This window comes from Manacus candei, unplaced genomic scaffold (assembly GCF_025592945.1).
Source record: "Manacus candei isolate 608988 ecotype Guabito, Panama unplaced genomic scaffold, ASM2559294v1 h1tg000025l, whole genome shotgun sequence".
In the NCBI taxonomy this organism is placed as follows: Eukaryota; Metazoa; Chordata; class Aves; order Passeriformes; family Pipridae; genus Manacus; species Manacus candei.
In genome coordinates, this window is record NW_026138073.1 from 4,158,793 (window position 1) to 4,182,756 (window position 23,964).

General features: G+C 42.4%; 1 protein-coding gene across 2 annotated transcripts in view; it reads left to right on the forward strand.

Moving 5' to 3' along the window:
- The window catches only part of FOXP1 (forkhead box P1), a 380,386-nt gene that overhangs the window by 50,610 nt on the left and 305,812 nt on the right, over nucleotides 1–23,964 (forward strand). The window contains exon 1 of one of the 2 annotated variants that reach the window (XM_051788668.1): nucleotides 9,657–9,721. The exons of the other annotated variant lie outside the window; for it this stretch is intronic. The gene's annotated coding sequence lies outside the window, so the exon portion shown is untranslated. Of the gene's footprint in view, nucleotides 1–9,656; nucleotides 9,722–23,964 lie in introns of those variants that run through there. 2 annotated transcript variants of the gene reach the window in all.

The following is a 23,964-nucleotide window of genomic DNA, read 5'->3' on the forward strand; positions in this document are numbered from 1 at the left end:
CAGCCTTTTTTTTCCCATAAGGGCCTCAGAAATGGATGCTGTAGAAGCGTAAGAGTAGCGGAAACATTTTCTCACCAGCCCTCACAGACAGCAAGAAGATGGAGAGAAAGGTAGAGCAAGGCAGAATCATTTCCTCACCAGAAGCCAGAAAGCTTTAAACAAGGAGGCAGAAAGGGAAGAGTGGGAGCACGTAACATCTTTCTGCCAGGGGATAATGGCATGAGGAGCTTGTGGGTTTGGGGCACCCACTGCTCAGACAATTAGGTGGCAGCTGGAATTCCTGCTCTTAAAAACCCATCTTTCCAGGGGCTTTCAGCTCTACACGGGACCAGTAATTTTCTGATTTGAGCTCTGGGAGGAAGCTCTTGCTCTGGTTGTTGTTTGAGAAGTGTCTGTGGTATGGCAGGAACTGAGCACCTTCTGTATCCCAGGTTCTGCTCCATCGGGGTGTCCCGTGTAGAACTTGTGCCCATCCCAAGCACTTGTAGTGTCTGGTCTCCTCATTGGGGTGTCCCACATTAAACTAGTACCCATCCCAGGCACTCAGGATGGTGTCAGGTCTCCTCCTGAGTTCCTACAGGTGGAGATTTCTACCTTTGGTAGGGAAATGCTTTTCCCTTTTTGTAAGAGTTGGCCAGACATCTAGAAGGAGAAATATCTTTGACTTAGGGGGAAATATTTATATCTCTTTGGGTTGTTTTTTTTTCCCCCTTACTGTAAGGTTATTTCAGCTATATTGCATTGAGGAAACACTGAGCTGGGGGAGGAAGCTTAAATAAGCTGCCCTCATATTGCCAGTTTATTCCAAGCTTTCATCCACTGATTTACATGCCATCTGAAATAAAAATAGCCAGACTTCAGTGGTTTGTTTACCTTTGCTGATACCACTGTGGGGTGACCTGAGGAGATGTAAAAACTGTTCTTGCTCTGACATTTGCATGAGCTGTGAGGTGAGGTGAGAGGAGACAGACGCTGCACGAAGTGAAAAGGCAACAGGGTTTATTAAGTCTTTGTCGTACTGTGGTTTATAATATTTAGACAACAGCAAATATCTCCGGGGAGGGCTTATGAAATGAGAGACTAGAGAAAGCTCTACGAGCTGATGGCAGATTCTGTCCTCATCAGGTGGCTGTGGGGTGGTGGGATGTTGGGCATGGGGAGGGGGCTGTGAGGGTCACACATAGGGGAGTCCTGGAGAGCTGCTTTGGGAGGAGGATACGGACTTAAAGTACCTGTGTTGGACAAAGTCTTTATACTGTCATCATGATAATGCTCCTGGGGGAAACAGCCTGAAATACTCTTTGTCTTCATTAATGCTTCTTCCCCAGCAGAGCCTTAAGAGATCATCCTCATGTTCAGATATACAAGAAAACCGAATATAGAGTTGTTTGTCATGAAAATCCCATTTATATACAGCGGCTGTAAAATCCCAGGTGCTGAGCGGAGAGGGAGGCTGCTCTGTCATCAGCCAGTCGAGGGGAGAGTTGACTATAAAACTGAGCTGTAATTCCCTCTTGACAGGGGTGTGGTGGTTGTGTCTTCAAACAACTTCAAGAGCCTGCCCTGCCAAGCCTTTATGGATTCTGTTCTCACAAACTGGGTAATAGATAAGTCTGAGCAAGGAGATAGATATAGATATAGACACATATGAAAGGAAGACCTTTGCTCTAGGAAAATATCCATCATTGCTTTTTAAAGTGTGGTTCAGGACTTTAGTGCAGAGAGTCTGAAGTGTTTGGGGTCCTTTTGTTGCAAAGGTGGTGCTTTGGGCCTAGGGCTGTTCTTGACATCTCCCAAGCATTCAATATCCCCTTGACTCCAGGGCAGCAGGATGTGACCCTCACAGAAAGACAGATGGCATTTGGGAGCTTGATGCTTATTGTTTTCAGCAGAGCTCTACTGGAACCAATAAAGTTGCTGCCACCACTGCTTGGAGCAAAAGTGACTACAGCTGAACAAGAGACAGAAAATTATCAATTAAAAAAGACATCGCCAAGCCCATTATTTTACTGTTGAAAAAACATCTTGCTTCCCAGTCTTTTTTTTCCCCACATGGAGTGAATCTTTGGGGATATTAATGATTCACTGTCATGTTTGTTTAACATATTTTTTAGACAATGCCTTTTTAGGGTCAAAGCCTGAAGTTTTTCTCCATGTGTTTCAGCTAGAGAAAACTCCCAGTGTCTCAGTGGGGCCTCTTCTGAAATAAGTGAAGACTGATTTTTCTCAACTTAATTGGGAATTTCATCTGAATAAACAGAGAAAGGCCCAGGCTTTGTTTTTATAAAATACCGTAAAATGATGTCCTGCTGAACAGTTAAGTGCTGCTGGTGGGCTGACTCTTACCCATGAATTTGGTGCCCAGAGCCCTCCACAGCGGCTCAGTTCTCACGTAGACCACCATTACCCCATGGTCTCCTGCCTTCCTTCCCAACCCTGCCTCATCCCTCGCTTTGCCTGGACCACTGCAGGCACTGGGGGACAGCTCAGTGAGCTAAAGACAGTGTCATTTGTAGAGATTTGGCCTTAACCTGAAATTTCCATGTTTTTGTGGGTTTAAGTCAAACCTTAATACTACTTCAGCATAATGTTTTTGTGGCTTAATGTTCTTACAGTTTTTTACAGTGTTTCTTTTAAATTCTGTCACTGAAGTGTATGAGAGTTGACAAGTGTAAATATGTAGTTAGACAATTTCAAAAGTGTATTATTTACTGATCGACCATAATGGCTCCAAAGGAGCCATTATGCTCAATCATATCATGTCACTCTGTGGCACTTATTATGATGGTAATATGGATATGCATATTATTTTTTTAAAGCATGAGAAGCGTTATTGTGCGCGTGTAAAAGCTGTTTTTAATTGTCAGTAATGCTCTGAGCTTTTTTTAATACCAAGAATTTAAACCACCTATGGTTACCAGCCTGCAGATTGTGGAAGCAAAAATCCACGTCTACAGGAGGATGTAAAAAGCCATGCTTGATATTCACAGCAATGTGACCATGCATCTCCTTAATATGGCTCTTTTATAGCTTTATTAGATCCGAGGGCAACCTAGAACCCTAACCTGAGAGCTTGGCAGGTAAAAGCTTTCCATTTTATCTCTGCAGCTTTCATCTGCTCCTGTAGGCTCTTTCCCTGACTTCCTAATTGTGTTTGCAACATTAGCAAATGGCTGGTCCGAAAATACCACGCGGTGCAAGTCATAGCAATTCAAGGACCTTTATTTTTTTTTAAGGTGTCACAGAAGATGTCTTTTTGTAGCACCGGGGTAGAGAAAGAAGGAGAGAAGGCAGAATGAGAGCAGAATGTGAACGTTGAACCATGTAAAATAAAAGAAAGAGACAAGCAGAGAGCTGGGAGGGCTAAATATGCTTCAGCCTTTCAGTAGAGCTGGTTTCAGTTGAGAAAGAGGTAAGAGAGTGTAAGCAGTAGCTTGCTTGCTGGAAATGTCGTTTGTGGAGAAGATGGGAGGAGAGTTTGAGTTCTAATGACTAGAGGTGAGAAGCTAAGGTGGGAATTTGGCATGGCATACGACAAATCGATCGAGGAGCAATAATTAGAGAGAGGAGGAGGAATCAGAAGTGTTTCTTAACTTAGAAACAAGGATGTGACTGGCTGCTGGCTGTTGCTACTTGGAGGCAGGTAAAAAAGAAAGGAATCTGTTGGGCAAAGTCCTCACTGCAGAAGACACAATGAAGGTAAAATCCAGTTTGTGGTTGTGGAAGAGAGATGTGGAAAATGAAAACCCAGTGTTGACCAAGAGCTCTCCATTGTCCATCAAGGCCGTGGCCCACCTGTGAGAGCTGCAGGACTGGTCTGGGAAAACCTCCTATTGGGAGTGCATTTTGCTTTAAATATGGAAGATTAACCATAAGATGCTAGAACGAGCCAAATTTGAGTTGTTCAGGAGTGGAAGGACACATACATGTAATTTCTCAGATCCTAACTGATAACAGATTTCTTTGCAACAGTTTTTATATTAATAAAAGTAACAAGTTTTTTGTGGGTTTTTTTTTAGCTAATTCTGCACTAATTCTAATTCGTCTCTCTTTCTGAAACTGTAATAAAACCAACTGTCCTCTTAATACTCTTGAAATACTGAACAAGAAACATAAAAGCAAGTAAATGCACTCTTACTGTTTCTGTCCTTGACCTACATAAAAAACTGTATAGTCAGGCTCAGCATTGAGTCTTGTATTTGTGAAAAGTTGAGGGCAAGTTAAGCTAAATGATTTCTTTAGAAATTTTTTGTTTAGAAAAGTTACTTATTGAAGTCTTATCGCCCAAAATATGAAATATCAGTGCTATTTCTGCTGGGATCATTGGTTTAATATTCTAAATAAATTGTATAACTGCTGGTTTGTGTAAGAGGATGGAATTTATGAAGCTGCAGTGCATTTGTACACACACATGCACTAGCACACAACACTTGTTGATGATTCAGAGAAGGAGTAGAGTAATTCAGCTCTTGGACTGCCTCACGTGTGATTGGCTTCCTTTCTGGGGGACTTATTTTAGGGAAAAATCAATGTCAACTGAAAAACATTCCATTCTGAAAAGACAAAAATTCCCCTACTTGTGAAAATGTGTCTTGGCAGCTGATTTAACTTATGATACAAGATTTAACACTTTTCACTAAACATGAATTTTTTACCATGGCAACAGCTACGTTACGGGCCACATGTTGGAGACTTGCATGTTGTTGCAGAAACTTGTAGCTCGCCACATTTAGCCGAGTCCTTGTTTCCACCGGCAGAAGGAGCCCACTCCTGCAGCTGTCTTGGGCACCAGGATCTTCTGATGGGGCCCGTGGGCATCCTGCCTGCCCCCAGCAAGGTGATTGCTCTGTCAGGGGCGGCGTGTAGGCAAAACACTTGGCGCCAGAATAACCCAGTAAAACCCATGTCCTCACCTCCAATTTGCCTTTCCAGCGGTGGGGTTGGAAGAGCTTTCTAAAAGTCTCACTTTCCCAGAGTCTCTTTCTCTCCCCTGCATCCTTCCTCATCACCCCTTGCGTGCAGGCAGCTCAAACCCACTTTGCCACGTGCAGTAACAGTTCTGCCGTGTCCCCCGGCCTGGCTGCTCTTGTCTGTGTCCCCCCTGCTACTCAGCTCCTTGTCACCTTTCATTTGTGGTGGAGGAGCTTTACAGGCGACGTTAATTGAGTCACGTTCATCAGGGACTCAGTAAAAGCGTGGCAGCCAGGACGGAGCTGTGGCAGATGGGAGCCCCGGCGGGCAAGTGGGATGCATGGCTGGGGCTGTGCCGGTGCCCCGGAGGCGACGGGATGGATCTTCTGCAGCTTCGGAGTTCATGGCTTTGGAGTTGTGGCAAGAGCAGGCCAACACAAGTGAAGTAAAAGATGGCTTCAGATGGTTGAAGTCGGTTTTTTTTTCCTGAAACAGAACTAGATAATCATTAAGTAAAACCATAAATCCTAAGCTATGAAGGACTAGGTGTGAAACAATAATAGGATTTAAGTTTATAGGTAATTGCAAACATCTGCAGGTATCTTGAGTAGGAGTAGTTTTATTTTATTTTACAAGTTAGGAAGAGTATAAATTCTCTTGCTTTAGGACAAAGCTAGCAACGGGTTAGGCAGAAACCCCTTTTTCCAGAGGTGAAAACTCTCAGTTCAGGTGTTTCTTGTACCTTTCTCTGAAGTGTCTGGTCTTGGCCATTGTTAAGGAATGGCCAAGCACATTAATGAACATACTCTTCTGTGCACTTCTAGGACCTTTGCCCTTTTAATTTCATTTTGAACACCTCAATTTAAATGAAACCAGCTACGTGAAGCAGAATCTGAACATGGTGGGGGTGCTCATCCCTCTCCATCAGCGCTGGGCTGTGGTAGCACAGTGCAGGGTGTCCTCTGCCCATCCGGGGTTGCTGGTCCAGTGTCCCTGGCACAGCTGCTGCTCTTGGCTGTAGGGCTGGTTTAAATCTTGGCCTTTGCTTGGTGTGAATTCGCCAAGCTGCGCCGATCCAGTACTCAAATAATTTCCTTCTCTTTTTAGCATCGAGTCTTTTAAAGGTGTTACATTTGTTTCCATTTTGCATTAAATTAAAATTAAATGGTTCTGCTTTGTAGATGTATTAGTGTACAAATATATCTATTTTTAGATCCTTTTAGCCCATGTCTATGTGACTAAGAAAAAAGCAGCAGAGTAGGGGCCTCTTATTTTTGTTTTACTTGAATCAAACACCCTGTTGGGATTTCAATTATAAGTGAATGTTTGTTACTAAGGTGACTACAGTGTCAAGGTTATGTGGATGTTGAAGTATTATAAATGCAGAGATAATGCAAAAAAGAAAAATAGTTGTGTTGGCTAAAATCATCTTATTCCTATAGCATAAAGTTGCACACTGTCCTACATTTCAATTCTTGTTCTATTAAATTACCTGTTTAATAATTTGAATCCAGTGTTATTTTTATATTATACTGCAAATGTGTGACTGTGAGGTTATTTTTAAGATATATTTATTAAGGGAATGAATACAATAAGACAAGTCATTGCAGCCCACATACAGTTCCTTGACTTCTCATTTTATGATGTTTCAATTGCATATGATTACCGAATATAAGTTTTAACTTTTATGGGGCTTCATTAGAGATGCAGCTGTGTAGAGAGAAATTCAATAGAATTTGATTTTTTTTTTTTTTTGCAAGCTCTAAAAGTGTAGTGAGATGGAGCAACTTGATGGAGCATTATTTCTAACTTCCTCCTTTGAGCTTGGATGCAGTTTTGGGCTTAGCTGGGCTGCAGGGGAAATTTGCTGATGATGGGAAGAGGAAGGGCACTATCATGAGAACTGTGTGTTTGGGATGTGGTAGACCAGAGCCTCTCAAACCAAAGGCATTTGCCTTTTTTATCTGGTTAGGACACAGAGAAGAGGTGATGTCTTTGGCTGGAGCCAGGACTAGCATGAAATGCTTTTTGCTCCTATGTGAATCAACATTCTGGTGGAGAAATATAGTTTCAGTGAGTCCATGGTGTTCTCTTCTAATAGAGAATCTAAGTAAAATGAACTCCCCAAAAGCCAATATTGAAAGCCAATATTCTCAGCAAGTGCTGAGAAAACAACTTTTGGGGCACATTTAAAGGAATAGATGTAGTAAATGAGTAAATTTACCCTGTGGTTAAATGCCACAGTGCTTTGTGTGAATACTAAAAAGGAACATATCCCATCAAGTATAGTTTTCCCATAATTTATTAGCATAATATATTTGGGTTTAGTTATGGGAATATAAACATTTATAATGGAATGATCACGTCTTTTAGTAGAGGGAACCAACCCCCTTGACAAAAGTGATAATGACATTAGCTGTTTGGGGAGAACTTACTTCACAATATAGACTGCTCCTTTCTAAACATCAACTTCTCATAAGGTTACAAACCCAGATCCAGAGGAAAGACATCGTTCTCTGGGCACTGGACATGTGCATGGCAGAAAGAATTGCAGGTGGCTTGAATGCAAGACTTCAAAAATCTTTTCTCCGGTGATTAAAGCTGCGGCTGTGCCTGGTGTCCTTGCTTTTAAGTATTTGCTGCTGATGGCTTCTCCAAGTAGGCACAGGCCTTGTGGGGTGGAAAAGGTGGTTTTACTTTGCCTCGGAGCATGAAATATCAGGTCATTGTGAGTCTGGTCTTTCCCTGTGGGGAGCAGAGAGAAGGGAAGGACAGGGGCACTGAATCCGATTGGAGTGCAGGTTTGTTCATTTCTTTTTGTCCATAGAACATCATCCCCAGAAAAATAGTATTCCTGGGCTGTGCCACCTCCCACAGCAAGGAAAAACAGATGAAAAGCAACGAAGCAAACAATTACATAATGAAAAACAATAAAATGCATTTTCTAATATGTACTACTAGTGACCATATGACTTTATTATAAGAACTAAATGTGATTACATTTCCAAGTATTGTGCTGTGTGATAAACTCCAGGGAAAAACTGAAGAACAGCTTAGAAGGAGAAGACTTCTTGTTTAATATAAACCTCAGACTTTGAAGTGACACATAGCAGGGAATAAATGTCCATCATCTATCAAATGAAGTTTGAACGGTTTAGGTCACACTAGACAAACATTTCTCACCCTAAAACCTTCTTTTCATCTTCATTCATCAACAACACCTTAAGCTTGTGCCCCTCCTTTTTTTTTCCACTCTCTCAAAAAACAATAATCTCATTGATGCCTACAAATCACTTCTGGCTGGCACTCGTTAGGCGAGTTATGAGCTGTGGCTGCTGCTGCTCCCATCGGAGCTGCCTCCCGTGCAGGGAGAAGAGGGGCTTGGAAGTTTGGGAAGAGGTGAAGGAGGGAGAAGTGCTGCAGAAATGGTGGTTGTAGACAAGGGAGGTGGTGAGCAGAAAGAGGTGAGTGAGGCAAGAGGAAGACATAAATGGCAGATCCCTTTCTTGAACTGTGCTGTGCAGTTTGTGTCTCGTTGCTCTCAGTGGTTTGTGCTGGGGGGTGTAGAGCTGAGTGATGCAGTGCAACCCAAACCCCGGAGATGGAATGAATACATCTTCTGAGGGTGGTGCTGCTGCATGTGTAACCCCCAAACAGCCAGGTTTAGAGCTTTAAAAAAGGAAAGGCAAACCACCATGGGCAGGCTGGAGAGGTTTGTTCACTTCCACAGACTCCCTCAAGCTGCCCTGGGCTGTCCTGGTGGGTACTCAGACCCAGAAGCTCATCTTCAATTTGCTTTTTTAGTTGCAGGCTAACCTACATCATTATGCCCTGTAATTTCTTTCTACCACCTCCTCTGAGGTCCTTGGCTGGGCTGTACATGAGCTGTTCAGGCCCCATTTCCTGGTAGGAAACTACCCCTATTACACTAATCCTTTTCCAATAATTCCTAATTTTTATTCTTATCCTCTTCTAATTTATGGGACACCTCTTGGATTAACTTCCCTGTGGTACAGTTTTCCCCCTTGCATTTCATGCTTGTTCCTTTCTCACCATTTCTTCTTTTTTCTTTCAAAGATACTTTGTTGGCTCCATCCCCAACTACCTGATGTGATTTGTTCAGCAGCTCAGTTCCCCTTTCAAAGGCCACAGACTGTTTTCCCTTGTTTTCTACCTTTTTTCCTTTTTTCTGTCATTCTGGGAAACAATTTGACAGACATGGCTTCTTCTCTGTCACCGGTTAATGTTAATCTCTATGACTACAGTGGACATGGATAGCAGCAAAGATCTGTTTAAAGGCAGAATTTTGTGTGGAAGTTTCAATAGGTCTGGCAAGGAGAACTTGTTGGGAACGCAGAGACCGGCTGGGGGGGGAATTCAGCATTTTGATTGCAATATAAGTTGATTTTTTTTCCCCCACCACCATTTTAAACGTTGCTGCATCTTGTTCTAATGTGGGGTCTGGATGATGCCACCATCTGTGGTGGTGTGGCCCAGCACTGGGGAGCATGGAGGGGAGGTCTGTCACCCGCCCAGCCCATCACTGGCTTCTTGGAGTTGCTGTCCCACATTCAGCACCCCCTTGAGGTGTTCTCAAAGGAGCTTTGGGTATCATTACTCTTTGAAATTTGGCGCAGTGATGTAAAACCTTCAGGGTATGGCTGGTGATGGGGCAGGCTTCCCATGCCTTGCTGTGCAGCAGGGACCTCCATGTGCTCGTGAGGGACCAGGAAATCTTCAGCCTCGTTAATGAGGACAGGAGGATTCACCCATTTGTGGGAACTGGTCACACACTGTGGAGTATCACGAGGTAAGCCAATTTCCTACCCCAATGCCTTCTTCTTTTCCACTTCTCTCCTTCACAGTTTGAAAACCATAAATCACTTATTTGAAATATATTTAAGGAGAAGAATATTTTCCCCTGCATTCCCATTTAATGCTTTGTAGCGAGTACAGTTGGGATCATTCATGTGCCAAAGCAAGAGAAATATTCTTCTTTGATACTGTGTCTTTATTTTAGACAGTTTCCTCTTTTACTCACTTCTTAGCTGATAATTCTGAGTCCTTAGATGCTGCTCATTCTGTCACAGAAAGAAAATGCAAAACAGGATATTTTAATATTAGTAATAATGAATGTTTACATGATTAGCTCAATTACTTTGTTCACTTTGACATTTTGTCATTGTGGACCTGTCTTCCTCTCTCTTTTAAAGTATGTTAGTAGTGATGGGAAGTGCAGGGGTGGGGCTGTGATCCAGGTCGTGCTGAGCGTCTACCAGTAAGGAAGAGAGTGTTTCTCTCACCTCACAGAACCTTGCCAACACGTCTCCTTGCCCTGTATGCTTAGAGACACTTATTCAGACCTCATTAAAAATACAAGTCTTCAATAAATTTTGCCCTAAAAATATATATTTTGCGTGTAAAATGAAAACCACGCTTTTTCTGTGTGGCCCTCAAGGTCTGTATGAGACTGGGTCATTCACTGGTCTAGAAATTCTCCTCTGTGAATCAACACTGTGTTGTAAGGGTGAGTTATTCATCCGACCTGTATTTGCTCTTGTCTGACACATTTATTTTATAGATTTTGGGTTTACATAGTTAGCAGAAACCCTGTTCTGCAAAGATGTTTTTTGGCCAAAAAAAAAAAAAAAAGGGTTGTGGAGGTTTTGGTGATACTGGGAAAAAACCTCAGAGGGTTTTGTTCTTGGTACTTTTTCTCTAAAGAAGAAGCAAGGATAATTGTGTTAACAGCAGGGTGCCACTGAATGATGGAGAAGCTGAAGGAATGGCTTGTTTTCCTGTTATGTCACTGCTTTGGCTTTCTCATTCTCGTTCCTCTGTTTCTTCAGAAAGGCCCTGCAGCCTGCAGATAACAGAAATTAAATTAGTATTGATAAAACATTAGACACTCCTATTAATATTGACAGTCTGTCGATACTGTTGTGCTACTTTTGTAATACGGGATGTTAACGGATAATACTTTAAATAAAAACACACTAATCTTATAATCACTGAACATGTAGCGGGGTCTCGACTCAGTTCACTCCTCTGAGCTCCCCCATCCCTGCCTGCCAGCCCTGCCTGCAGCTCCCCTTCAAGCCCCCGAGGGCTGAGCACGTTCTCCCTCTGGGCTTGGTCCTGTGACCAGGGAGTTGTGGTGGGGCAGAGATGATGGTGGTAAGTTGTAAGGCAGGAATAGTGATGGGAATCTCCCCATGGGTTTGGTTCTGAAGACCCATGTGTCCATTGCACTGAGCTCTGAGGGGGCTGTGGGTGGATGCAGCCTTGACTGTGGGGTGATCCCAAAACAATGGAGGTTTAGTCCCATGGTTGCTCTTGGTGTTCAGCGTGGTGCTGCCCACCCTCGTTCCGTGTGTCCTCGAGGTTTGGGGCAGGAGGCAGCGCAAGGATGACTCCCAAGTTCTGATGCAAGGCAGCAAACCACCAATTCCCTGTTGGACTGTGCTGGCTGAGCGCGCACAGGGTGAGAATACGTGAGGTCAAAGCGCTGCCCTTAATCTGTGGTTCTTGTCCTAATACTTAGCACATGTTTGCAGCTCCACATTTCTTATGAACTTTTTTCCTTTTAAGTCTATCATGAAAATCACCATGTTCATCAGAGCTCAAGTTATTTGTTAAATGGTCTAAAAAATACGCATTAAACAATAATGATTACTTTGGTAAACACAGATGTCTTTGTATTATGCAGTGGGTTTTGTACGCGAACTTGTACATGTCTGTGAAACCGAATTTGCCATCTACCTTGAAAAATGGGAAACATGATCCATATTAATTGCTTCTCCCTGAGCCCCCCACTCCACCTGCTGTGCTGCTGCAGTCTCCTGATGTAGTGCTGCAATCCACGGTGCACAAGGACGGGCTCAGCCACGAGCAGGTTGGCACTTGCAGACATGTGCCCGTTGTAGGAGGGAGCAGGCAACAGTCTTAACTTCTGCTTCTTTGTTTTCTAACTCAGAGGATATTTTTAAAAGGGGAGGGAAAAACCTTTATCTTGCTGAAAACCATCTAGTGATGATCAGTTATTCACCGCATTATTAATGCTTATTTGGACGTTGCTTGGACTGCTGGATTAAACAGCTTCCCTGTTATGTATTGAATAAAATGAAATACATGTCACAACAGCGGTGCTATGATGCTGACAACCGTCCTTGGCTGTGCATCTCATTAGAGAGATGTACATTTTCCTTTGTTGTGTATCTGTGAATGACATAAGTTGACAAACATCTTCTAAGAAGTTCCTGTTGGGAGAAAGTTACACTTACGGCACAGAAACTGAGAAGAGACTGGTTGTTATGAAGGTAAATAATTATTTCCTACACTTGGTGTTTTATAAGTTGTCCCCCTCTGCCATAGTCATTTCATTTTAATTTGTTACTGCATATATGTTGAAGATCTTCCTCTTGATCACCTGGTCTTGGAAGAAAATCCTGGAGGGTTCAAAGTTCAGGTTGTATTAAAACTTGGACTTAAAACAGGATTAAAATCCTTGTATTTCACAGTTTTAAAGACTGAATTGATTCTCTGAGTCTAACACATTAACTCCCAGGGGACAGTTGAATTTTTCCATAATGTTTTTTGGGGGCAGAGAGTTATTAACTTGACACAGGAAAGATACTCAGGAGGAGAACTACCAGGTAGGGGCTTGGCTTGCTGTCAGCTGAACAGCGATGATGTACTTTAAAACACCCATTTTCCAGATGCACAATATATTTGCATAATTTATCTCAGCCTGCATTTCTGCAGGTTGCTGGCACTGGCCCCATTCAGTGCTTGTCTGACTTCAGGGCAGGAGCAATGACTGCCTGCAGTAACTGTGTGCGTGTGTCCAGGGATCTCTGGACCATCAGTGGAACAACTGGAAGTCAGGATTATTTTTTTAAAAGAATATTTTCCTAAGTAGATAATGAAGATGTGCACCATCCTGGCTAAAATGGCTCCTGCCTATTCATAATGAATCAGAAAAGAAGATATTGCATATTCAGGTACATTTGCATGACTCCCTGGATTTCACAGGCGCTGTACGAGTGCCAAGGCAGAGCCTTGTTGACCCACAGATACTTGAGAACACAGTTGAGAAACCTGTGGGAAGAGGCAAGTGTGGACTTGCAGGAGGGAGAAGAGACGGGGAGGAAGGAGGCTGGAATCCCCTTTTCCCACTGTCCCTCCACCTCCAATTGTGGTTGCACAGTCCTCTCCTGAAAACATCTGTACCTGCTGCAAGGAAACTCTTCTGCCCCTGGGGTCAGTTTGTGATGTGTGGTTTAGTTGGGTTTTTTTCTTCTCTTTTGTCATCTAGACCCATTTATCTTTCAGCATCCTAAAGCAGAGAACACAATTTCTACAAGAAACCGTCATTTAGGGAAAAGTCTATATTCAAGGAGTTCTCAGCTTACACTCACCCTTGTGTCTGAAATTGTTTTACTCCTGTTACAAGTAACACCTAAAATTGCCACTTAACCTTGCAGGCACTTTGTTAAGTCCATATTTTTGATTGCAGCAGCTGGGGTGGAGTTTCCTTTGGGAATTCAAGGAGTAGGAAGTGTTGTTTGTAGTTTTTTGTTGGGGTTTTTGCTGACTGGTGCTAATGTGTAGGTGGGGATGTGCTGCTGTTTTTGTAATACTTTTATTGTTTATGGAATTGTTAGTTAATTGATGGTAACAATGCCTGGAGCCTGGGAGAGGTATTCTTTTATGTTTGCTCACATTAGAATAAGTAAATAATTTTATAACTTAAAAAGAGATTCAAGATTATTCTTCTTACTTTATTTACCTTGCAGGTTTGCATCTAGTATTTCCATACCTTATTATCAAGTTTCCCCAAAGTAATTAGTATTATTTCTTACAAAATGACTGAGGAGAAGAATGATTTTTTTTTTTAGGAATCAGTAGGATGTAGCTGGACCCAGGAGCTCAGGAACAGGGGCTGCACTTGAACTCGCTCAAACGTAGTTGGTGTGGACATGGTGAGGTCTCACGTTGATTTGCAATAACTTCCATGTGAAATCTAGAAGGCAGTAGGGATTCTGATGGATGAAAATGTATCTTGGAACTCTGTTAATTGCTTCACGGTTTACTCAGACTGAAACCTACTGACTTTGTCTTCCACATTTATCCAATGAAATAAAATTCAAACCAGCCCACAAACTAGAGAATGTTTTTTATTTATGTGCAGTGTAGTTCCATCTGGTCCACGTTAAGGACCCCAAAAATATATGTGATTAACTTTATAGTTCACTGCTAAAGGTAGCAAAGCTGGCTTTAAACATCTTTCCCGTTTTCAGCAAGCATCTCAAAACATTTGCTGGCATTTCCTGACTATGATTATCAACCAAAGATTTTCCTGGTTGTCTTTTCACTTTTCTAAAGTATGTTGCATAGTTTTCCTGCTTAAAATACCACTGAAGCCTCTGCTGTTCCCTTTATAACTCTTATGCAAACTATCCATCTCTGTCAAGACTGGTCAGTCTCAAATCCCAAAGCTCAGTGTTAGGAAACGTCAGGTAACATATACTATTAAAGTAGTAAAATTTATGACTATCTCTAGCTCTGAGCTCATGCTCAATAAAATGAAATGCCACACATTAGAAATAATACAAAAGGTGAGCTGTGCTGCTTCACAACAGTTAAGGAGAGGATTTCATGTAGTTGCCAAAAGCCAGCTCAGAAATGCCCATGGAGTGCACAAAGACTTGACACCATCAGCTTACCCCAATTTAAATTTCTGGTGTTTGCTAATCAAAATCCTGTATTTCCACTAACTGAGTGGTTGAAACCTTGGAGAGAAGAGAAGAAAATAAAATGTCTTTTTCTACTGCATTTAAACCAAGTTGTCTTCCTTTGCATCTCTTCTGTAGAAAATGCACTTTTCTGTGTGGAGTTTTCCAGTGATTTGGTGCAGCCTCAGCACTACCACAACCCCCCGAAGAGGTCAAGAGCCCCAGATTTGTGCACTTCTAAGGTTTTTCTGCCTGTGCCATATTTACTTTTGGAACACTTGGAGCTGAAGTGGAGAACTGCTGCTGGTTTGGCTGCAGCTTGTCCCAGATGTCACCGTGGCACAAGGCTCTGTGGCTGCCCATTTATGAGATACAACGTGAACAACAATTTCAACAAGTTTTTCTTTCAGTGCTCAGTGCTCTTCCACCCGCTTATTCAGCAAACCCTTGGTCAGCTGGCTCTAAAAGCTTAGAAAACCACCCATTTTTCTGCAGAAACACAGGGTATGACCTTAATCCTCTACTTGTTTGCTGCACCTTAATGCTGCTGAGGGAGAGAAGATGTAAGCATGAGGTGTGGATGTCACTCTCCATCCGCTTGCATTAGCAGACAATGCTCCCAGCACCTACCACACAGCATCCAGCTCGTGTAACAGCCTGGAGAGTATTTTCCATATGCAGTAATCACTGTACATAGTAGTAATTTGGGGAATTTTCCCTAAAAGTACAGTATTTAGACCTCAAGGAGGCTGGCTCTTAACCTCAAGTATGTCCAGAAGTGCGTAGCAAGAAGTGCCAAGGATTTTCAGGAGTTGAGCTGAAGGTGTTGTTTGAAGTTAACCGTATTTTATTTTCTCAAACCCTTTCTTGGAACTTAATTTATATAGCGCTGTGATGGGCATGTATAAACATTGTGATCAGGTTACAGTACGAGTGAAATAGGTAGACTCGTTTTCTTTTTCTTTTCTCACAATAAAAATGTAAGAAATTCAGTTGCTTACCCCATAAAATGCACATTTCTGCTACGGATTAGTCTTATTTTAATGAGGTTGTTACTTATACAGTAGTACATTAGCAAAGTGTCCTTTGATTTTTATGTAGTGAATGTTTACATGCCAATTCAGGGAGGCCTGACTGTTAATCCTCCCCCACCCTCAATTCTTAAGATGGGGTATTTGAGTTGAAAAGCTGTTAATATTGAGACTGGGGTATTTGTGGGTTACACCCAGGTAAGTTGAGGAGTGAGTGTGTTTGGCCATGTGGGTACCCCAATAGCTGCATCTGAGCTGCTCCACAGCAGCAGGGTGGGAGTTTTCCCCCAAGCCACTGGGTGCAGGGACCGAATCCTGCATGGACCCAGGCTGTGAAGGGATTTCTGAGTTGCTGGCACCCTTTTATTGCACCTTCCCTGGAAGAACACGGGCGGCAGGGGTGAAGTGGAGCAGAAAGCCTGGCAGCAGGATGAAGACATCCTCTGTCCATCTCTGCCTGTGAAGCTGAACTGAAGCCTTCCTGCGCCGCTTAAAATTGTGATTTTGGATAAAAGGCTGTGTAATAACTTGAGAAATGTGTGAGAAGATCTCGTGTTAATACTGTATAAACCTTCTTTAACTTCAGGAAGCTTAAAATCAAATTTGGCAGAGCTTACAAGGGCAGTGAATATGGAGCCACTTGACTCCGGTAACCGAGAGAATTGGCTGACAAACCTGCAGTATTTTGATTTTATTTATAATGCTCTCTGAATTCTTCAAAGTATTTGCTTCCTTGTGAATGCGTATAAGAATATATATTTGACTTCACCTATATGTTAAAAATTTAAGTCTAATGTTCCGTGCAAACATTTTTCCCATTTCTTTGGGGAAATGGAATGAGGAGAGTATTACAGTGCAATTTAGGTTCCCTGGGTTTCAGGTTTTTTTAAAAAAGAGATAATAAGGGAGGTTAATTGTGGAACTAGGAGGCTCCACTGACTCATCTTCTGAATAAAGAAATTCAGATGTGTTGTGACCTCAAGAAAGTGAATTTTTAGAGCAGTTGAAGTTAGAAATCTGGGATAAATTCGGGTATTTGAAAGTCATGGTAACAACCATTTGTAAGAGCGTATCATGCTCTATAGTAAGATTGCATAAGGGCACAGGAGGAAGCATCTGATTTTCTACATTTTTTTTCCCTTTTGGCATTCTGTTTGTGACAATTACATGACTCTCTATTAACTGTGTGTGGAAGAAAGCAGTGTTATGAAATGAGGAGAGATTTCCTTCATCTGTTACTCTCTAGGTAATTTTTGTGCTTTTTCCAGTATTTAAGTACCTCTTAACTGCTTGCTGTCCATCTGTATACCATTCATAGTACTGTAAACTAGTATATGTAGCATGACCTTGTAACTTGCTTTGTTTGTGCATCTGCCAGTACAATATGTTGTCTTTCCTTAAAATGCAAATATGCTCCACGCAGTACAGAGCTCCTTAGTCAATAAATAAATGGAGGTAAAAAACTGTACCTAATACCCATTTAATTTAAATTCATTTTATAAACATAAAGACGCCTTTTAAGAGAAGCTTTAATTCAGACTAGCACCTTGATTTGTGGTTGCCATGGAGAATCAAATCTGTCATTTGACAAGAAAAGTCACCCATTTATGACAGCACTTTATCTTGTCTCTCCAGGGGAAGAAAATGTCAAAAGTGAGAGCAGAAAAAAATAAAGCCTTGAAACACCAGAATTTCTTGATTTCATTTTTATTATTCAGCTATCATATCCTTTCTGATAATAGCAACTTGGTGAAAATAAATAATGTTCCTACAGTAAAATCAAATATTTCCTATTGGAATGGACAGGGCTCTTTGTGATTGTCAGTGCTGTGAAGTCTGGCAAGAAATAGTGTTATTAGATAAACCCACAGTGCCCAAATCCCATTTTCTTTTCATTACAGTGTCAAAATAATTATACCTGTGTAATTTGGGTAAGAAATTGTAGAATAAGTAAAACGGTCCATTGGAAGCGATTGCTTTAAGCTTGTGTTCACTATAGGGTGGGGTTTTACGTGCTGAAGGAAAAAAAAAAAAGATAAAAAAATTTGTATAATTTCATTTGAATAAAAATGTCTGGTTACTCTTTCATGTTCTTTGCAACCAGAGGAGACGGCAAGTGCTGTGTTCTGTTGGGGTTTTTACATCCATGCAGCTTTTGTAAAAGAGAGTTAAAAGAGGCAGGAGTTTTAACACTTTTTGATTCTCAGGTGAAAAATCTCTGTAGAGTTTCAAAGACATTAGATAAAATTGATGATTATCTGAAATTCTTTTTTTTTTGAAGTGTTTTTATTTTGTCGGATTAAGAAATGGCAAGAATCGGGTGCTTTCAGGAATATAATTAGCTATCACAAGTGTTTACGTGTGTACATTTAATCCATACAGACACCCAGCTGCCCCCAGGGGAGAAACACTTACTGTAGCATTGCATTACTTTTTACATAAATCTAAAAAGTGCCGTTGAAATAACGAGACTAAAATAATCCACTCTGCGCCTCTTTCTTGAGACGGCGTTTGTGCCTTTCACAGTGTTGCGGGGTTTGATGTGGTTCAGGAGTAATCTTGTATCAATGAGATAGCATTATAATAGAAAGTCCTTTAGTGGTTTAGTGTAAATATTGGGCTGGTAGGGGAGCTGCTTGCTGGAGCTGCTGTGCCTGCAAGAGATTACAAAAAGGGAGAGAAAGGAAAGGGTCGGAGGCTCTTTTTTTTATCCTTGAAATTGGCTGGCGGTGCCGGATCCATAGCCAAAGCTAGTTGGGATCTGCTGTGAGAAAACAGGCAGCACAATAGTTCCCTATTCCTGCCTTCATGCGGAGTCTGAAGCCAAATCCTGCTCTTAAATACTTATGTGTAACTCAGCATGCCTTCACCAGGCACTGCCATGCCTGCCCGGTGGAAGTAAGTGATGTGTTGTATCCTGTCTTTAAAAACTGTGTGTGGTTGCAAATGTCACCTTAGTGAGGAAATGGTTGCAATTTGGATTTTTTTTTTTTTAATGTTGGTTTTTAACACGTATTAGCATCATGTCATAGGAAGTATGTTAGCATGGGCTACCAGAATGTGATAACTTAGGGGTTTTTTTATGAGACCATCTGGAATAAAAGAGGGTGAATTAAAGATGCTCTCTGGGGTTATGGAATCTTAAAGATATTAAAAGGTCTGATTTCCATAATGTCTGCCTCTCCTTTTGCCCAACTGTTGATATAATCTGCTTTAAAATTGATTTTCTGTCATCGTGTAATCAAAGCCTTAATTGCATCATCATTGACTTCAGCACTTTTTGCTGATAAATTTGTGTGACTGATGGTGAAAATGTTGTGAAAAAAGAAACAACAAGTGTTTGAACTAATTTTGCTGAATGTGCTGTCTCTTGCATATGGACAGGAAATTTCACAGGTAGTCCAAGAGTCCTTGAATTTCCGTGAGAGATGTGAAAATGTTTTCTTGTGTTCAAAAGCTTGAGGCTTGATTCCTTATAAAGTGTTTTAACTTTTTTAGGTCGAGTCTATTCAAAGGAGTAATAGAAGATTGATATTTAGCATGGCCTTGTCAAAACTGGCTTTTAAAGTAAATAGTCCATTTCAAATTGTAACTTTCTACTAGTTGTTATTGAAGAATGATGATAAAAAGGAAAGGATGGTGGGGTTAAAGCTGTATATTTGCACTAAGGTTGTTCTCCAAAACACTGAATGAATCTCCCATAAGCTCTGTCCAGGGAAAGACCAAATAGAGTTTAAATATTTTTATAAAACAAAAAATGTAATGTATCTCTCTGGTTTCTGACGGATGCCATCTGAAATGGCTGATATCCTGTCCTGAAAATCACAGATGGAAACTTCATCTCAGCACAGTGCTACGGCAAGAATGAAATGAAAGTAGCAGAGTCTCATTTACATTTCAGAAATAGTTCTCGGTAGTTTCCTGTTCAATCTACCAGATTTTCTTGTGTACCTGGCGTTGGTTGTTCCCCACATTCAAAGGGCAGCGCTTTAGGTTTGACCCTTGGAGGATTGTGAGTGTGTAGGTGATGCTCTTCCCTTACCGAGGGATGCAGTTTCCTGCAGCGAGTCCCGGTGCAGTGATAACTGAAGCAGCAGCGACTGTTTGATGCTGTTCCCACAAAGGTTAACTCCTTCCTTTTGGCTTTTGCAGTTCTCTTTAGTCAGAGCAACTGCAGTGCAAGCTTTTCTCCATTGATTTTTTTTTTTTTTGCTGATTTATTTAAATTGCTCTTTTGTTAACCTGTTTCAGAAATGTCCTGGACTCTGAAAGTCTGTGATATAAAATGGCAACAGTCGCCTGTTGTTTCCGTGAGAGGGAAGTCAAAGTAAACATGTACTTTGAGAAGAGAACATACACCGGGTGCTAATAAGACTGTATTGACTGTAAATGGCTTTTATGGGAGTCTTTGAAAGAGAAGAAAGTGCAAATTACTGGGGAGGATGGAGAACACCATAGACAAGGGGAAAAATGTGATACTTGAGAGTTTCTGTGTATTAGTGCAACCCCTTCCCCAGCATATAATACCATGTAAGTATTTAGCAAAACTGAGATACGCCACTTCTGCTCAACAACACTTGTGACTTCCTCCAAAATTTAGAGGGCCAGAAATTAAGCTGCTGGGGGTGTGGTAAGTCTGCTAAGAGCACCCATTGATCTCACCGTGTCTCTTCAGCTGCCCAAGCAAACCCAAACAGGTGCATAATGGACAGGAATGACAGCACGGCTCGTTGCCATATAAAGAATTGTTCTTTTTTAGTGTATGGATGCATGTGTCTGTATTTTTAACAGAGCTGCAGTGTCTCCGTGCAGGCAGTGTGCGGGAGCTCTCACTGGGGGGGTGAGCCAGGGCAGCCGTGTGGCTCTTTGCCGAGCGTGGAGGGTCCTGCCTGGGTGCTGTGGGGAAGGATGTTTCCCACAGTGCCTCAGCATCCTCCTCATGTGGTGGCACATAGGGTGCTGTGGCCTCGGTAGCACCCTCTGTGAGCCCCTACAGCAACAAGGAGAAATTCTTGCTGGCAGAAAGATTTCTGTCAGACATCGAGATTTTTGCAGTGGTGATGCCACTGGTTGGCCACTGTAGCAGCAGGGACCTCCAGGTACCTGCTGCCAGGTACCAAGTGGAAGCTGGTACCCCGAGGAGCAGTGGGAGCTCCTGATTTCTCACACTGCTTTGGAGTCACTGCTCCTTGGGGACCCACCATGGGGGAACTTCAGACTTTTGGCTGTTGGAGTGATCTTCAGAATTTGGGGCTTATGCCCCCCCCTGCCCTGCTACCAGCAGCTCCCAGTGCCACCCAGCAGTGCAGTGCAGGGGCTGGCTGTGGTGTTAGTTCTGGTGGTGGTGACTTGTGGTGTGTATCTCTTGCCTGCCACACCTGTATCATATTGTCTCCTTAACTGCACTCCTGGGTTGTAGCTGCTTCATGCTGCTCTTTCAATTCTCACTTCTTAAAAAGTAAAAACTTAAAAGACTAAAAAATTCTCAAGAAATGACCTACATTAAAAACAGGCATATGTGAAAACAACCTTCAAAGTAGTATAGTCTGGCAGGCCACCTTAACCAAGCCTCTAGGCTGGTAGACATTGTGAAACTCCTGACATGATCATGTAGCCTTGGGTGGTTTTTTTTTGTTTTATTTCTTCTTTCCCAAAAAGCCTCGTTTGGGCCTTGGCACGTCATCCAAACCCAAGTGCTCCAAACTTGCCACATGATTCCCTGTTCCTCATTTGTGCGTGCCCACCAAGAGACACCTGGGGCGAGTTTACAGAAGTGATCTGGGGTTTGTGACCACAGCTGAGGCCAGTTGGGGCTGTTAGAATCCATAAAGACTGTGAGTCAGGGTGGGCTCAGATTGGTGCCTCGAGTTACTGGGTAACTCAAACCAGCAGCAATTGAGAGCCTCCCTGTTGCTTTGTCTCAGTCTCCCACCAGTGGTGTTTGTGATGCCGTCAAAAGTCTCTGCAAGTGGAGGTGAGAGGGCTTTTCTTTACATTAAAACTCCTGGTACTGTATGAGGGAACTGGAGACGTGGTCAAAAGAGCTTGGTAATTCTGTATTCATTTTGGGTTTGGATAGTATGTGCTAAATAAGCAGCGCCTGCTATTGGGAGTACAGATTTTATAAGGGTAAAAAGAAATGCTTAATAACTGTGTGTTAAAAGGGAGTCCCACAGGAAAAAAATAAGATTGTGTAAGACTTGATTGTAATACTCATTCCAAAGGTGTAAATCAGGATTGTGTGTTGATGTTGCCAACTTTGTTGCCTAGTTTTTGCAACCTTAATGTTATTTTAATATAGCTTTGGAGGCAAATCTGTAAAGGATGTACAGCAATATGTTAACATGCTGTGCCATCCTACATTTAGGGCTTGTAATAAGCCTTTTCTTCTTTATTGGTATTGTCTTTGCCAAAAAAAATAGTGACTGTTGAGAACTGAAGTATGTGTTCATATTGCTGCGTTTTTATTTGATTCTGGGTCCTGTATCTTATCACAACATCTCAGGGCTGTTACTCTGTTCTCTTTGTATTTAGAAGAAGCAGTCAGGGCAGTCCATGTGCTGCACTGAGGTCCCTGCTCAGAGCAGGATAACTGGTGGTGGGAAGGGCTGGAGGCAGAAGAGGTTATAACCACTTAAGTCAGACTCTTGCAGCTAAAATAGCTAAAATATTTATATTTGCTGAGGGTGGGGAAGACATACCAGGATTAGTTATTTTTGCCTAGATGTTATAGGTCTGGCTTTTGAGGGGGAGCCTTGTGAAGCTTTATTTTTTGTTGCCTAAGGGAAACAGCAATTCTCATGCTATGTGAAAAGTTTCTGATGATAGGGATTTTTTAGTAATTGGAATGATTACATGCATGATCTAGGATATTTTTTCCCTGTTGTCCTTCCTCCCACTGATGAGACACCAGTCTCATCCAAACTGAAATGAAGATGGAAAGAAGTGTAGAATTCATTTCTCCTGTTTTGATGTCCGAATATGCTGGTTCAAGTAGACCCACAGATGACAAAATTGATCGTATTAGCAGTTTGTGTGCCTGTCTTTCAGGATGATGGGAGATTGGTGTTCTTATTACTGACATTCTCACCAGTGCTCTGCACATCTCGGAACAACGTGTTTCAACTCTCTCTGCCTAAATTTCACCATATATAAAATTAGATAACCTTTTCTGACTTTACAGGTTTTGCAACTATTATGTATGCAGTCAGGTATTCCCAGAGTACCAGCACGTGGCCTTGCTTTCCTCCTTTCCTGTGTTCCAGCTCTGCCAGCTGGGAGTGAGCTGTTCCTGAGGATTGGGCAATCCTGATCTCGGTTTTCTTAATGAATTGATTAGTGATCCTGATTGAGCAAGCAGGAGCCCTCGCTTATCAGGGTCTGGGGGTGTGTTTTCAAGGGGGATTCGGAGGAATGTTTGCTCTGGGAGAAGCTCACTGACCCCCTCAGATGGGGCAGTTTCCCAGGGTAGGAGCTGGTGTTTCCCTCCCACCTGGGGACGTGCCCGCGCTTCTGCTCTTGCAGCCTCAGGGCCTCCTCTGGGTTTCTTATGCTTCTCTCCATGTGAGGCTGAATTTAATTATCGGGGATAAGGTCCTCCAGAGCAGACCTTTAAAAGTTCTATATAAAGATGGTGCTCTTAAGTAATTCAATATTTCAACTGCTCTGTGCTGGATTGATTGATTGATTAATGGAGGAGTTCATTTAATTAATCTGGGGCTTCACTAAGTCACATGTGTTACAGTAAATACTGTGATGGTGGTGATAAAGGAGGCAGTTGGGAGCTGCAGCTCCTTGCTTGCTGCTCTCATCCCTTGGGATTCACAGGAAAGCTACAGGTGCACAGCCACCACGAGCGGTGGGGCGCGTGCGCGGGGCTCGCGCTAGATCGGTCTCGTTGGTTTGCTATCTATAGGCTGCTAAATATGTTTCGGGTGGCAGGCAGACGTGAGGCTTTGTCACTTCCTACAAGTGTGCATGTGGAGCGAGACGGTTTTTCCCCTCCTTAGCCCCAGCACACGCCCAGGTGGTTTGCCTCCAGTTTTGGATTCTGTAATGTTGATGTGCCATTCTGTATTGACAGGGACGGTATCACTGCTCCTGAGAGGGGTTCCTCTGCTGAGTACCTGCTGATGTTTTGTTAGCACTTTTCTGGCCAAGGTTGGTCCTTGGTGGGGCCCTGGGATGCCCCTATCCTGGGGGCTGGTGGAAATGTGTGTGCTGTCATAGTACGTTCACAGCACCTAGGGGAGTTGTGACCAAGGTTGTAGAATACCCCAAAACTG